Below are 16,296 nucleotides of genomic sequence, written 5' to 3'. Positions count from 1 at the left end.
AATCCCTGTGAGCTCCTGGGGAATAAAAAAAAAAGTCTATTTTTATTTAAAAAAGGGAATCCAAGTGAAATCTGGAATGAAAAAAAAAAGATAAATTTTTATCAGAGAGGAAGAAGGTGAATGAATGAAATAAAAATCTTTCACTCTTATACCTCTACGGGGTTTAGCTCTGGGTCTTTGACCCTGGAATGCTTGGTTAATGAGTGATTCTAGACTGTCATGTTTAACACACAGCTCAGGTTCTACACTTCAGGAGATAAAAAAAACCCTTACTTTAAAAATTTTCTGAACTAATTTATACTCTCATCTACTCTCCTAAAGCTTGAGTACTGAATTTTATATAGGGGCTTGGTGATTTGCTTTGAATCCCAGCTCTTCTTAACCTCTCTTGGTCCTGGATATAAAGAGAGAATGATACCCAGGGTGGAAACGCTGTACTCCCTAAGCTCATCTCATTTTCTTGGACCACACTCATCTCCCATCCTGCACTTGGTGGCAGGGTGATAGGAAACTAAACTGTCAGTAAAGGGCATCATCTCAAGTTAGTCTGGCTCAGGCTATTTTTTATATAATAGAGATTGAACCCAGGGGTACTTAACCACTGAGCCACATCCCTAGCCCCTTTTTATATTTTATTTAGAGACAGGATCTCGCTGAGTTGCTGAGGCTGGCCTTGAACTTGCAATCCTCCTGCCTTAGCCTTCCACGCTCCTGGGATTACAGGCGAGCACCACCGTGCCTGGCAAGATTTCTTGTACTTTCACACAAGCCCAGATGGATGATGTCTGGGTCACTGGGGAAAGCTCCCTGATTCTGCAAGGTGTCCCCAGATCCTGGCCATACTCCGCCATCCAGTAGTTGGTTTAGGCTGGCCCAAGCCCCACTCTGCATCTGCTGATGTGGGGCTTATTTCCTCTGATCTCCTAGTAGAAGAACACTTATCACTGCCGATACCACTAGCTGCAAAGTCCTGTACCCGGCTATTCAAGAACTTGAGGAAGGGCCCAGGTGGGTGGAAACAGAAGGAAGGGTCACACAAGACAGCCTTCCTCTTCTGAGTGAGGTAGCAGTGTCCTTGCTTCACCTCAGCACTCATTTGAGAAAGAATGGTGGGCAGGGGGAGGACACTGGTAATTGATATTGTCACTTCCTCTCCCCTCTTCCTCTGTGCACTAGGTCAGGAAAGGTTGGCTGTCCTTTTTTCCATGTGACTATGGCTTTTCTTATACTTTCTTTCTAAAAGCAACATCACTTGGATCCTTTCCTAAGACCATAATAACAGACAAAATACACAGAAAGAAAGTTGGCTTCATAGTTTATCAAAAAATATTTTAAAATTAGTATCCATTACAACTATGGATACACTGCTACCAGACTTTAGATTTCTTCAGCCTGCTTGGTAAAATCTCGAAGAAATTTGTGTTTCTCTCGTTTCTCTCTCCATCTTCTCTGCCCCAGATTCTTACCTTCCTTATAAGTGATGAATAGTGCTTCAGTGTTTATGGAAAGATAGTGCTATATTTTGGAACTAGAATGTTCTAAAAGTCCATGTGTTTAAAAGCTTGTTCCCAATGGGGTGCTGTAAGGAGGTAGTGGAAACTAAGAAATGGGGTCTAGCAAAAGGTCTTAGGTAATTGGGGGTGTGCCCTCAAGGGGATTATGGGACTTGGTCTCTTCCACTTTCTTTTGGCTTTCCAGCAGCCATGAGGTAGTAGCAGTTTCCATGTTGCCCAATCCCGCCATTATGTACTGCCTTACCATAGGTCAAAAAGCAGTGGGGACAACTGGCTGTGGACTAAAATCTCTAATACTGTGAGCCAAATCAACCTTTTCTCTTTTTAAGTTGATTGTCTCAGATATTTTGTTACAGTAACTCAAGGCTGCTAATGCAGGTAGCATCATTAATTTTCATCTAGTCTGTTTAACAGTTTGTTTTATGGAATATAACAAAAGAGAACTCTGAATTTTAAGGTTCATGTTCCACAATAGAAAATCACATAATTTCCTTTACATGTTTGAAACCCTCAGGGCAGAGAAACCCAGCATGTTGGCTTGAAGTTGCATCCAGCCTCAGATGGAATTACATTCTCTAGAGCAGCATAATACTCCACCATTAAGCACTTGTCTTATAATGCAGAGGAGCCTGGATCAAGCATTAGAAACCAAAGGGGGACCTCAACCAATAGGGATCTGAGATTTCACTTAGAAAGACTGAATTCTGAGGAGTCCAAGGGACTTTGTATACTTTTAATCACTGAGTGAGATCTGAAGATTTCCTCCACACACCTTTGATCTTTGGAAGAAAGTTTACCCCTGATATTTTTAGAGAAAGTATGGTTCCTGGTCCTATATATCAGAAGAATGAATCTGTCTTGTTTGGTAGAGGCATAAAGCATCCTCCCAGAACAGATCTGTTTAACCTCTGTTACTAGTCTTTTATTTTCCCCCTTCCTTCATAAACCTGAGTTCCTACTTCTTAGAAGCTCCCAGAACTGCATGCGTTGTGGTCTGAGGTCTGTCCTCAGAAAGTTCTGGCAGGAAGAATGATGCCTTTCAGTCCTGAGACCTGTGTATAGAACACGTGTAGAATTTCAAAGCAATTTTATACACACACACACACACACACACACACACACACGCACGCACACCATGGTGGCAGTGTATATGTTTTCATATGTAAGATGTTTTATCCAGCCTATGGCTCTTTGGCTCCTTCAGGAGCCAGTATTGAAGTAGAATTTAGTATTATAACTACTCCATGTCACCTCCTAGCTGTATACCCTCAAACAGAAGAAAACTCAGGTATTGCTGAACAATTTAGGCTAAAGTTATCATAGAACAGAAATGTGCTTTTACATCATACATGTGCAGCATTGCATTTCCCAAATCCCATTCACCAATGGTCACGTTTCCCCTCAGGGACTCTGAATCTGCCCTTGCTGCAGCCCCTTGCCTTTGATGCCTCCCTTGGGCCTCAGTTTCTTCTCCAATTGTAACAGAGCCATTTAGTTCCACCTTCACAGTCTTCTTCATTCCAAAACATACATATACACTCACACATACACTGAGACTCATGCAGGCATGAGCATAGCCACACATGTGCACACACATGTATCTGCCAGTTGATAGTGTACTATGCTAAGTATGCTAAAGATTAGCAAAGGAAAGTTCCTTCAGTTTCTACTCTCCATAAAGGTGGTAAGAGATTACAAATATTTATTTTTCTTGCCACTAATTATTTTTAATTCATGCATGTATTATTTCTCATATAAATATATTCAACACAAAACAGCAAAAGTATTCAAATTGTACAAACGAAGACTTGGGCATTCAAAAAGGCTAGGCTACAGGTCCAACAAACGAGCAAATGTAGCAAAAAAAACCCACTGCACACCCAAGCTTAAATGCTATCTCCACTGTACCTGATGTAGGGTGACACATGAGGGCCCAGGCCCTGTTCTCTAATGTATCAGATTCTCATCCCCATTCCTTCTCTTTCTCAAAACTGGTGGTTTTGGTGGAGCCAAGTGGCCAACTGAGGGCAATTTGAGAATGTGGAGTAGGCTGGGCTTCACCTAGCACAGGGTCTGACTCAGAGCAAAAAGATTCAACTAGTCCCTCAATAAATACTGTTGAATGAATAGGTAAGTGTTTTTCTTTAAGTCAATGTAATGAAAAAGGATTGTGGGTATTCGTGATGGTTGTACAACAATGCTATATCCCAAGCCTTTTTTATTTTTTGAGACAGGGTTTGACTAAGTTACTTAGGGCTTCACTAAGTTAGATCCTCTTGTCTCAGCCTCCTAGGTCTCTGGGATTACAGGCCTGCGCCACGATGGCTCAGCAGTAAAACTCATAATATTATACCTGCTCATGGCAAGTGCTCTATAAATGTTATCCTGAAGTTACTAAAAATAATTGATTGAATCAACGACATAGAAATTTATTTCTTGAAGAAGGAATTAGATTTTCTGCCAGCCTCCGGAAGATGCAAAACCAACTATGTAGCTGCCTTTATTTCAGAACAAACTTTGGTTATGTGGCAACCCTACCAGAATGCCTGATTACTCTGGGTACAACTCAAGATAACACCCGCAGTGACATCTCCCAAAGTGCACACCATCCAACAGATAAATGGTCCATTAACTCTGGAATAACGATCCCTGAAATGAGTTTGTTAAGACACAAATGTCTCATGCCTTTCTTAGTGTAGAGAAGGAGCTTTTAGGAACATCAGGCTCCACTATTTATTTTTCAGATAATCTTACAGAGTTGAAGTTCTTTTCTAGATGCATTCTCAAGCATTTTCATACTTTGAATCATCGTGACTGTGAGCACAAAATGGTTGCTATAACCACAAATTTATAATCTGTGCTTTTTATGCCACTGACCTTGAAATAACTAATTTAATATGTCATATTTATATTTTAAATTTACTTTAAATGTACACTAATAAGATTACTATGTCCAAATTTGCATGCAAATTATAAAAGATTTATGTTATTGTTTACACTTTTGATGTTCTGATCCTACAATATACTTGCAGAAAGTTTGGTCTGCAAAAGATTCTTTCTCTCTGAACATTTCCTCAGACCTGAGAGAAAAGTAGCTTTATTTCAGAAACATTCTTTGGGCATAATTCACTCTTATTGTCTGCTGACAAAGCAGGAAGGCAGAGACACTTATTGTGGGCAAAATCCACAGGTAATGGATTGAAGGAAAGTTCCTGATTCTGTGCCTTTCCACCAACCCTGTGACTAGCTAGGGAAAGGGGGGTGGGTCCGCCATTGCAACTGTGGCTGAGGACCCACTGACATCTCTAGTAGTATGTCAATCTTGCTATAGCTTTCTGGTTGAGACCTGCTAGTCATATGCTTTCATGTGTATCTCCTTCAACTTGCACAGGTTGGGATGCTCTTGAAATGGGAGGGGGGTGTACTCATGTCCCCTCTCTATGTATAATACTGGCTTGAAACTATGCTCCAAAATGCTGTCTAGCACAGTAGTTTCATCTCTCTCTCTCTCTTTCTCTCTCTCTCTCTCCCACAGCATGGAGCCAATGGGGTCTCCATACTGTGGTCAACTTAGATCCAGACTCCATCTTTCCTCTTGCTACATTTGCTTTCATGGTGAGTTCTGGTTTTAATCATTTGTCACCCCAGTTTGTAGGTTTTGATAGCTTGAATCCCAATGAGGTCAATATTCTTGTCTCTTTTCTTCACATGCTGGAAAATTTTCAGTTCTTCTATAAACTAATTCATTCTAATAGACTTTGAAGAAAGCAATCTGCTCCCCCTCCACAGAATGTGAACTTAACATTCTCATGGATTTCCAGAAGGACAGGGGATTCCTAAATCTAATCACCATCAGCAATTGACCATCTGCACTAGTTTGCTAGGGCTTCTGTAGCAAAATACCACAACCTAAGTGACTTAAGCCATCATTTTTTGTCTCAACAGTTATGGGGGCTGGAGGCCCAAGATCAAGGTGTAGCCTGGCCTCTGAAAATACAAGGAAAGAATCTGCTCCTGATCTGTCCCTTAGCTTCTGGTAGTTTCTTGATTTATGAAAACCCAATCCCAATCTTCACAGGACATTCTTCTTGTGTGTTTTGTCCATATTTCTCCTTTGAGGCCATATTAGATTCATGGCCCATCCTATTCTAGTATGAGCTCATCTTAATTACCTCTGCAATAATCTTATTTCCAAATAGGGTCACATTTGGAGGTTCTGGGAATTAGGACTCAAGCATGCTTATCTTCTTTCTTTTTCGATGGGGAGAAACATAGTTCAGCCATAATACTACCCCAAATATCTTTTCAGATAAGGTTTGTGTTATGTGACATAGTGAAATTATATTCTCCACTCATGCCTAAACATTTCTTGTTTGGATTTACATTTTATCATTATTTCTTGTTAGTAGATTTTGTGGACCATATATGGCAAGTTTTAATCACTACAACAGAAATTCAACCCAAAATCTAAAAGAAGGGGAAAATGTACAATATAGAGCCCACGGGTATCTGTATTGTATGGAAATTCATGTCTTTCACAACAGGCAGACTTTTTTAAGCAAAATTTTGTGTAGATGCCAAACTAGAAATAGTAAATACTTGTTAAGCTATACTCATGTACCCCATATCTTTAAATACACTTTGCTATAAATTTTTATTTTTCATGAAGTAATGTGTCTCTTGCCTATATCCTGTGTTTCATGAGTGTTTGTCATCTTAGACATAATTATGAGAAATTCTTTTCATAATGAGGGCAAAGTTGTTTCTATATATGTTAGAATACGACTTCCTGCTACCAGTGTATTAAATTTCTTTGATCATTCCATAAAATAAAGCTCAAACTCTCTTTTTTATAGATAAGAAATACTTTTTGCATAAAGCAAATATGACTTTCGTTTTCTGTCAACTCATTGAATAAGTGAAGAGAAACTCTTCTCTTTCAAACTTCTTTCTTAAGAGCCCAATATTCTGGAACATCTTGACTTCAAAAACCAGACTTCTTTTTGAAGGAATTCTGAATTAACCCTTTATATAAATTTTCCTTTGCCCTTCAAAAGCAAGAATAAAAGCATTAGAATTGTACTGAAATGGCCCTGGGCAAAGTGTTAACCAAACTCCATGCTTGCTGTGGGTGCAAATTAAACGAGGTCATGAAAGGTCAGGGAAACTAAAGCATTGGTTATGATCACCCTGCCAGGCCCCATCAGGCTGGAGTTGTCTCTCCAGAGTTCCCAGTTCAGGGAAGCAGAACTCAGCAGTTCTCTGAGTACCACTGAACACTGACTGAACTATGGAGTGAATGAAGTCAAATTTGGATGAAGAAGTATCTTAAAATAAGATTTCCGCCCCAAAGAGACAATAATGAATAGGTGAACCTAACAGGCAGACACCCTTTACACATTAGGCTAGAGACTGTCTAATAGAGGGAGCAAAACAGCACACACAGCCCACAGGACAAAGACCGGAGGCCCATAGGGGAGAAGGGAGAAGCCAGTCCTCAGAGCTGCTTGGGTCCATCTGACAGTTCTGTTTCTGCCCCTTTTTGTGAATTCTTCACCTCCCCTTTCTAAGATGGCTTGAGTTACTCTTTATTCCTTGTAATCTAAGTTTCTACACATATAACCAAAAGCACTTCACTTCCATAAATGTTTATTGAGCCCCTTCTATTAAGTGTGTGTGTGTGTGTGTGTGTGTGTGTGTGTGTGTGTGTGTGTGTGCTGAGTAACAGAGGTCCAGCCTTTCAGGAGTGTCCAGGGGAAATCTGTTATGCATATTTTTATCCAAATGACCATCACAAAATAATGCATAAAATAACCATAAAAAGGCCTTTTGTGAGAAGTGAAGAAGATAGTGCATTTAAAAATGCTTAGCTTGCCTAGTGCTGGCACAGGGGTGATCAATAGTTGTCAGCCTCTTCCTTTTCCTCCCTCCCCTTCTTCCTTTCAATTTTTATTATCAATAACTTCACCTGCAGTCTGTAAGCCTACTTTAATATTTACATTAAGAACCACATCCAAAAACCTGAAGGGCAATATATTTTATTATTCTGAGTCAGTGTTCCTTCATGTGACATTTGTTTCCTACATCACATATATTTACTGACCTTAATTACAAACCAAAGAGAAGTCATTTTCTTGGTTTGTCATAGGAAATGTGACAAAATCACTTTTAGCTCTGCTCTTTCACAATAAGGTATGTGCTTGGGAAATGGAAATATTTCTCTTCTGGGAATGGGGCCCCAAGGGTATACAACATAGGTTAATCCTCCCTGTGACCGGCATTGATCTCCTCAGTGACACAGCCTTTGCCTCATTTCAGCATTCTTTGGACCTTTCCAAGTTATCTAGGATTCCTAGGCCTCTTCTCCAAGAATTGGCCCTGAGCATCTCTCTATATCAGACAACTCTCTAAATGACTGTGGTAGTATTATTTTTTTTTTGACAATTAAAGAAAAGATATCAAGACAATACTTAGAAAATATGCTTTAGAAACAAATCAAAGCATCAAATATGTGGCTAAGAGCTCATCAGAACATCAGAGGTTCAAGGGAGGATCCTCAAGCTTGTGCACACTTGGCATGTTACAGCATCCAGGTCAGCTATAAATCCATGCCCTGGCTCACAGTAAATCTCAGGAGAGTTGTCTCTACTTGCTGACTCCAATTCCTCATTCCCTTCTCTCCTTGACTGACTTTAATCAACATTCTGACTGCACTAGACCAATGAAATGGTACTATTTAAGATCACAGAGACCCAAACACAAAGATATAAATGATGCAAACTTCCTTTCAGTCCTGATATTACTTGACATCATGATGCATTGAGACTTTTCTTCTTCTTCTTCTTTAATATGTTTTTCTGCTGATTTCAAGGACAAGTTTTCCTCTATGTTTGCTTCTATTTCATGTTAACCTCCTTGGTTGACTCCTCTTTCTCTACCAGACCTCTGATTGATGGAGTGCTCCACAGACTTGTCTTAAGACAAGACTCTACTTATATTTTCTATCTTAGTGATCCAGAATGACAGCAATAATAGTTACATGCATGTTGAGGACACCTTATTTATTTATTTATTTATTTATTTATTTATTGTTGTGGTGTAGAGATCAAACTCATGGCCCCACACATGCTAAACAAGTGCTCTACCACTGAGTACCACTTCCAGCCCAAGGCTCCTAAATTTTTATCTCTACTGCAGACCTGTACCTTGAACCAGAGCCTCTTGAGCCCTAGTGCATATCCCACTTTGCCACCTGGATGTCTAAGAAGCACATTAAACTTGAATGTGACCAAAAAGCGCACCTGAGCTTGTCTCTGTAATCTCCATTCTCAGCTTTCTTTAGATCAATAAATGGCATCCCATCCCACAGTGGCTTGAACCCAAAACTGAGAAATCACACTTGAGACCTCTTTCCCTAACACTCTTTATGCAACCCTGGTTCCATATCATCATTGTGTCTGCTGTTCACGACTGCAAAAGTATCTCCACACGTCTCCTTGCCTCTAGTCTGCGCTTCTTTTCCGCAGAGGACTCAGTTACTTATTTAAAACACAAACCGAGTCATATCCTTCCATCTTCAAAATCCTTCAGTGGCTTCATATCCAGACCATTACATCACTCGGTCCTCAAGTTCCTGCAGGGCTTGCCTGAAGGCCTTTCCCCTTTAAACTCATTGCCCTCTTCTCTTCCACCGTATTATCCTTCCCTGCCCCTCAGGGGTTTTACACTTCCTTTTCCCTGGAGATTTCAGAGGGCTAGTAGGAGTTGTTGATGGTGTTTGCTGACCTCCAGTCCATAAGCTCCTTCTTGTGCTACCAGCACTGAGCACAGTGCCTGGCATGTAGCAGGGGCTTCCTCCATCAGTGGTTGACAGTCTGACCGCACGCTTTCATTCTCTGTAAAGGTGTGTCCAAAGCAAGACTGTCACATCTAGACAGTGCTTTTCTCTACTCACAGAGAGGTACTCAGTAAGTGTTATCATTATTATTAAAATAAATTTTGATACAGAAAAGTAGCTAATAATAAATGCTATTTAATGTTGGAAAGGAGGTTACATAGACATTCTCATACTGGAAGACATGTAAATTCTCTTGGAGAGCATTTGGGCTCTATGGAGCAGACTTTAAATTTGTTGTGAAAGACCTTAGCAATTTTCATAGCATTTCACTCATAAATATACAAAGAAAATATATCTGTGTTTTCAGAGACTAAAATTTATGAAGAAATTCAAGATTTAGTCATCATCATTTATAATAATATAAATATAGAAGAAACCTTAAAATGATAATAGTGAAATACACTGATTATAAAACATACAATAATATAGGAAATTTTAAGTATGTACACTTTTTTTCTTTTTTGTGGTATTGGAGATTAAACCCAATGATACCATATCACTGAACTACATCCTCAATACCACCCCTGCCACCACATACATTTTTTTAAAAAAATTTGAGACAGAGTCTCCTAAAGTTGAAAAGACTAGCATTGTACTTGTTTTGTTTTATTTTGTTCTGGTACCAGGGATTGAACCCAGGGGCGCTTAACCACTAAGCCACAATGCCAGTCCTTATTTGTATTTTATTTAGAGACAGTGTCTTGCTGAGTTGTTAAGTGTCTCATTAACTTGTTGAGGCTGGGTTTGAACTTGCAATCCTCCTGCCTCAGCCTCCCAAATCCCTGGGATTACAGGGGTCCATCACCCACCTGACCAGATATACTCTTGAAGTCAAAACTATGTACTTTTGCTGTGTGTTGTTGTGATGCATAGAGTAACCCCCCCACACACACAAAAAAAACAACCTATAAATCCTCACTGAACTAAGGGCCAGGACTCATTCCTCTGGACCACTGCATCTGAAACGGTTGTGAGTCCAGGCTGGAGCTTGCAATAAAGACACTTGTGTGATTGCATCAGATTCGGCTCCTGGAGTCCCAGGAATCTATTGGGGTCCCAGGAATCTGGCATTACAATCTCTAGTAATCCAGCTTTCATTTGACAATTATTTGAAAAGGTTTTAAGGATAGTAAAAAAATGTAGAAAAGTACCAAAAATATAATAACAAATCCCCATCTATTAACAGCTGTTAATATTTGATTATTTTTTGCTGTCTGTCTTCCTAATTTATTAATTTAAAATACATCACCAGCAAGCTCTGTATATTATGCAAGTCGATTTTTTTTTGTCAATTTATAGGTGTTTTTTCACCATCGGTAAGCATACCCCTGTTGCCTACTTCAAAAATGACCAGTATTTTTCTTATCTCTACTGCCATCTTTTGTCTTGGAGAAGTAAATTTCACTTTCAGTCAAAAATTACCTTCAGTATTCCACCTAGTCATCTTTTGCACTCATAATTATTCTGCTTTCCCTTCTTTCTTCAGCCTTTTCCTTTCATTTCATTTGTGACATACTCAGGCTTTTATACTATAAACAAACAAACAAACAAAATAAACCCATGAAGGCTTTACAGCTAACTTCCATTATTCAAAAAAACAAAACAAAACATGGAAGTAGAGGAAGTGATTAGTTTTATCAGAAAAGCCAAGATATTGAAAAAGCAAAAACAGAAACAAAAGCAGAATAGATTGTTTTAGATTGCAGGAAATGGAGACAAAATCAATACATTTAAAATGTGTTTGGATCGTGATTCCAACAAGTAATTCTAAAAGGTCATTTTTTTGAGACAATGGAAGAATTTTCAATATCTTCAAGTAACGGATGAAGTTGTTGTTCATTTTGTTGGCTAGAATGATGGCATTGTATTTATATAAGAAAATATGCAGTTCTAGTGGAGCATAGGGGAGAATATAGGGATTATGTTAAATCTCATGATGACTGAGATTTGCAAGAAAGTAATTTGGGGAAAGAGAGGAAGTGAAAGAATAAGTGTAGTAAAAATGACAATGTGATTGATGATAATTGTTCCAGATGATTCATTTTGCTCTTACTTCTACTTTACTGGATATTTGAGCTTTTTTTTTTTTCTTCAAAAATGTTTTAAAAAGCCTTATGAACAAGTATGTTTCCTTTAACCTCACTTCCTTTCAGGGTACATCCTCATGTCTCTCTATCTCCCTCCCTTTCTCTTGATAATTTTAGAAATAACTGGTTAACCACCTCCACTTCCTTATTTACCTGCAGCAATCTGATTGTTATGCACAAAATTTTCCTGAAACCCACTTATCCTATCGAAGGCATCTTACATTTTTGTCATAGATTTTTTTCTCTGCCCCAGTGGGGGAGAGGCTGTTTACCTGCAGAGGGAAGGAAGACAGGAAGTGTAGTGGGGGAGGGTGGGTGCTACTCAAAGAACTGTCACATGATGCTTCGTCTGCCCGCTTGCTCACATACATCACCAAGAAGGATGTTATAATCCCTTTGAAGAAGCAATGGTCAGTATGAGGCCCACAAAAGCCTTCACTGGAGTGAAGGATGGAGTCCCTTTTCCATGCTTGCTAACCCACCTGTCAATCAGAGCAAATAGGATGTGCACTTGCCTTGAGGGATAGTTTGAGGATTCTTCACAGGAACAAAACACCCTTAAACAAAGACTAACCCCGCCATGTGACCTCTAAGGGCTAGTGTGACTAGCTCCAGCTTCCTGCTATGTGACACAGGCTCACAGTGCTTTGTTCTCCCACCCTGCACAACATTTTCCAGTTCTTCTTACCACTGACCATTCCACCTACAGTCCCTTCACCCCAGGCCCTGCCAACTGCCTCCCAGGCATCAGCATCTTCAGAGCTCAACACAGTCATTATTTTCTCAGGAAAGTCTGGTCTCCTGAAGTGAACCAGTCCTTCTTTTTCCCACTCCATGTTCTACTATTTTCTTATTTTTTTTAAGTTAGAACCTTCCATTATTGAGTCTTTGATAAAGTTTGTTTCCATGAGAATGTAGAATGAGGGTTAGCATCACAAATTTAATTTTTTCCCCCTCACTCATCTCTACTGTCTTGCAAGTGGTAGGCTCTTAAATAGTCCTCAGTCTCTCAAATATAAGCCTCAAGAGTCATTTGACTTCTCTCTTATCTCCACCTATCCTGCCCTGTGCTTCCTATTTATGACCCAACTTTCACCTCTTCCTCTTCAGTTTAATCCTAAACCTATATAATTTGAGATTAAAAAGTAGAGTCAGTGTCCTTCTAAATCTCAATTGCTATATCAAAATTCAATCGCTTCTCCTTCCCTGTGTAAAATCTCATTGTCTTGGTTTAACTTCTCTAATTGGTCTTATGCTCACTTCTCAACATGATTTTGAAAACTGTCATTTTCTGAACCTCATATCCTGCCAGCATATTAGTGACTTCAGTGCTCATGTGGATGGGTGACCTCACAGTTCCTTGGTTTCCTTATCTCCAAAAAATTGTTACCTTTACTCCACCTTGTTACCAATCTAGACTCATTCCTTTTGGATAACTTAAATTCTATTTCCTACCTTGACGATAGTTTCCAATATGTCCATCCTTGCTGCAAAGTATGGGTAATTTTCAGCCCTCAACTTATACCATTTTGTGGCATTTAAAATTGTTGCTCAATTTTATCATGTACATACTATGCAATATTTTATCATGAGAATCATCTCTCCTGGTCATCCTCTGTTTCTGTTCTCATTTTCATCGGCATTTCCTCCTGCCTCCCATACCTTTGCTTCTCCAGTTTCTGTCCTTACCCACTGCTTTTCTCATTCAAAATGCATGTCCAGGTAATTCACAGGGCTTAAGCGACTTCCGTATTGAGATGACTCTGTGTATCTATCCATCCACCCATCCATTTCTTTTTGCTATCTTGACTTTTCATCTGAGATAGAAACTTGAATAACCAAATATTTTTTGAGTATCTCTACTTGGATATGCTATCCTCAACTTCAAACTTCAAACTTCACATGCTACACCCTCCCCTCTTTACCTCTTCCTATCCTGATCTGCTCTTCCTACTAGTTTTCTTGTTCATTTAATGACACAATCACCCCAATAAGACATTTGTGAATCATCCTGAATGCTTCCTACTCCTTCTCCTCCACATATCCAACTAATTGCTAAATAAATATTCAATTTCTTAAAGTGATTTGAGTCGATGTCATTTTTTTTTTCTATCTTATATGACTATCCTCTTTTCATTTGCTCATTATTTCTCTCACTTGGAATATTACAATAGCCTCCTACCTTTGTTTACCTCCCACGGATCTCACTTATTCCTTATTTCTTATGAGAATATTAAATAGTCTTCTACCTTCCTTTCATCCAGAGGAGTTTTAAAATTCATCTTCCATACTGTCACAGAATGGTCTATCTAAAATGAAATTCCAACCAGTTAGTTACTACTCCCCTGCTTAGAACACTTCAAACCCTATCTGCCTTCTTCAAGATAAAGTTCAAGCAACATACACAAGCCTGCCAATACCACTGTGGCCAAGGTAGACTTTCATAGCAGGACTATCAAGCTGGCTGTCATTTTCATTCAAGCCACTTCGTTAGTCCTCTCTCATCATCCCTGTCTTAGACTACAGTCTGAGAATTTCTAATACTGCACTATTGCTAAAGTACCTAATTGGTTATCACTTGCTGGTAGTCTCCTGCCTGCCAACTCACTTGCCAGCTGGCTGCACAACTGCTTTTCCTGAAGTGTTGATATAAGCATGTCATTTTTCTAGTCTATACCTTTGTTAACTAATGGGTCTTTTCAAAATGTATTCACTCACTTACTCATTTAGTCAACAAATATTGAGCATCTGGCATGTATCAGGCATTGCACTGAAGTTCTCAGCAACTAGAATATGTATTCTGGGACCCACTTGTACTTCCAGCTCCAGATCCCTGCCTCTTATCTCTCTGCTTTTCATTCTCTACCCTAGTTCGATGTCACCGGTTCCTTCTTTCCTTTCAGGACTCAGCTAAAGCATCTCTTTTGTAGAGATGCATCTTTTATCTAAAACCTTTTGTTTTGAATTGCTATAGCATCCAGAGATGCTATAGCAGCATCTTCATTTCCTTCAGAGCATTTTGCATTTTACAAGCACTTGTTTATGTCATTTATCTTTTTGTCTCTTAATACTGCAAATTCTATAAGGACTAAGAACTGCCTTCTTCTGCTCACCAATAAGTACCCAGTACCCACCATAGTGCTTGGCACATGGAAATTATAAGTGAAGAGAAAGCATGAAATCTGCATAAATGAAACCATACAATTCATGATTCTTTGTACTCTCTATTAATATAAAAGTTTCAAAAAATTTTTTTAAAGAGAGAGAGAATTTTTTAATATTTATTTTTTAGTTTTTGGTGGACACAACACTTTATTTTATTTTTATGTGGTGCTGAGGATCGAACCCAGCACCCCGTGCATGCCAGGTGAGCGCACTACTGCTTGAGCCACATCCCCAGCCTCCCAAAAAGTTTCAAATTTTTAATGACATAGATGTACTATGCTTCAGTAGTCAATGCCCTGATCCACCATTTCAGATATTTTTATCCCTGTGTCTTTTTCCCCGCCTAGTGCTTTTTTTTTATTTGTAGATGGACACAATACCTTTATTTTGTTTATTTATTTATATGTGGTGCTGAGCCAGAACTCCAGCATCCTGCTCCGCTAGTGCTTTTTCCTCATTCTCCATTCCTTTTTTTGGTACTGGGAATAGAACTCAGGAGCTTTCAACCACTGAGCCACATCCTCAGCCCTATTTTGTATTTTATTTAGAGACAAGGTCTTACTGAGTTACTCAGCACCTTGCTGTTCTCTGAGGCTGGCTTCAAACTCAAGATTCTCCTGCCTTAGCCTCCCTAACCACTGGGATTACAGACGTGTGCCACCACACCAGGCCCTCATTCTCCATTCTTTAATTTTTCTCCATAAGAAACACAAGCTTTTGGTTGTGTGCTATCATATCATTAGTGTATGTCTGTCCTTCAGCATTTGCAGGTTGATACACATGCTCTTACTGAAATCTGGGCTTCTTAAAGCTGAGGTTCTGCCTCCACATTTTGGGTAAACAAAAACTTCTTGGATACTCAGGACTATGCTAAGTGACTGAATACAAGGTATCTTACTTAATCTCTTAAAGGAAACTTTAAAGGCAGAAAACATTACCTGTTGAGATACATGAAGCTGAAAGTCACAAGGGTAACCAATTTTCCAGGGTCAAAATAAATTAAAAAGCTAATAATAAAGTTTATCGGTTAATAAATGCTAGCGCTAGGGCTCAAAAAAAGTTGGTGTTGATTTTAAGGAAAAGTATTATTATGTTTGCTTTTTGCTCATCTTTGTATCCCAAGCATTAACTCTTTATCTTCCACATAATAAACATCAAATTATCTGTAAGCTCAGATGTGTACTTACTTCCTCTGAGGTTTGCTGTGTGTTGGGGAAATTCCTATGCCTCATAGTTTTGTTCATAAGTTTAATATACACATCAAAAAAGATACATTACCACTCCTTATTTTGTCTAGCTTATGATAATTTTTTTATGTCCTTACCTCCAAAGGAAATCAAGGTACGCTTAATAAAAAAAACTGTGATTATCCCACCATACACATCTTCTCTGAGACCATAAATTTCATGATATGAGAAAGGTAGCTACAGATGTCCTAATTGACTTCTAAGATCTAATCTATTCTGGCATCCTGTGAATCTGTTATTGTGAGCAGGCGGATCATGAGCATGTATGTCTAACAGGGTAGAAACTTACCTAAGATCTTCTCAGATTGAAAAGAACTCTAAATACCTATTATGAACCACTAGCTTCACATGAGAGTACTATATAAAGTATTTATCATCCAATTTCC

The sequence above is a fragment of the Urocitellus parryii genome, chromosome 7 (assembly GCF_045843805.1).
Source record: "Urocitellus parryii isolate mUroPar1 chromosome 7, mUroPar1.hap1, whole genome shotgun sequence".
Taxonomy (NCBI): Eukaryota; Metazoa; Chordata; class Mammalia; order Rodentia; family Sciuridae; genus Urocitellus; species Urocitellus parryii.
This window is presented reverse-complemented; position numbering follows the sequence as displayed.